The sequence below is a fragment of the Penaeus monodon genome, chromosome 22, assembly GCF_015228065.2.
Source record: "Penaeus monodon isolate SGIC_2016 chromosome 22, NSTDA_Pmon_1, whole genome shotgun sequence".
NCBI classification, from domain to species: domain Eukaryota; kingdom Metazoa; phylum Arthropoda; class Malacostraca; order Decapoda; family Penaeidae; genus Penaeus; species Penaeus monodon.
In genome coordinates, this window is record NC_051407.1 from 24,652,874 (window position 1) to 24,653,118 (window position 245).

The 245-nt window shown below is 55.5% G+C and overlaps 1 protein-coding gene across 1 annotated transcript in view; it reads right to left on the reverse strand.

The window, feature by feature from the left end:
* LOC119587040 (dachshund homolog 1-like) overlaps nt 1-245 on the reverse strand; it is a gene marked incomplete in the record, with an annotated part of 60,882 nt that overhangs the window by 3,747 nt on the left and 56,890 nt on the right.

Below are 245 nucleotides of genomic sequence, written 5' to 3' on the forward strand. Positions count from 1 at the left end.
ATAATCATTACCACATTTCCCCACCAAACTGATGCTGAACTATCACTTGTTTACGATGATGCAGTGCACTATGCTCGCGTCCCTGTGATGAATGCTGCCATGCCACCCTCTTATCAGGCTGGCAGTGAGGGTGTTGCTCACGACCAGCGGCCAAGGGAACCTGTTGCTTTCATTGGTGTCGGACGGTCAGCGCGACCCTGATGTGCAGCGCGAGGTCGGGCTCGGGGTGACGTCAGCAGGGATGT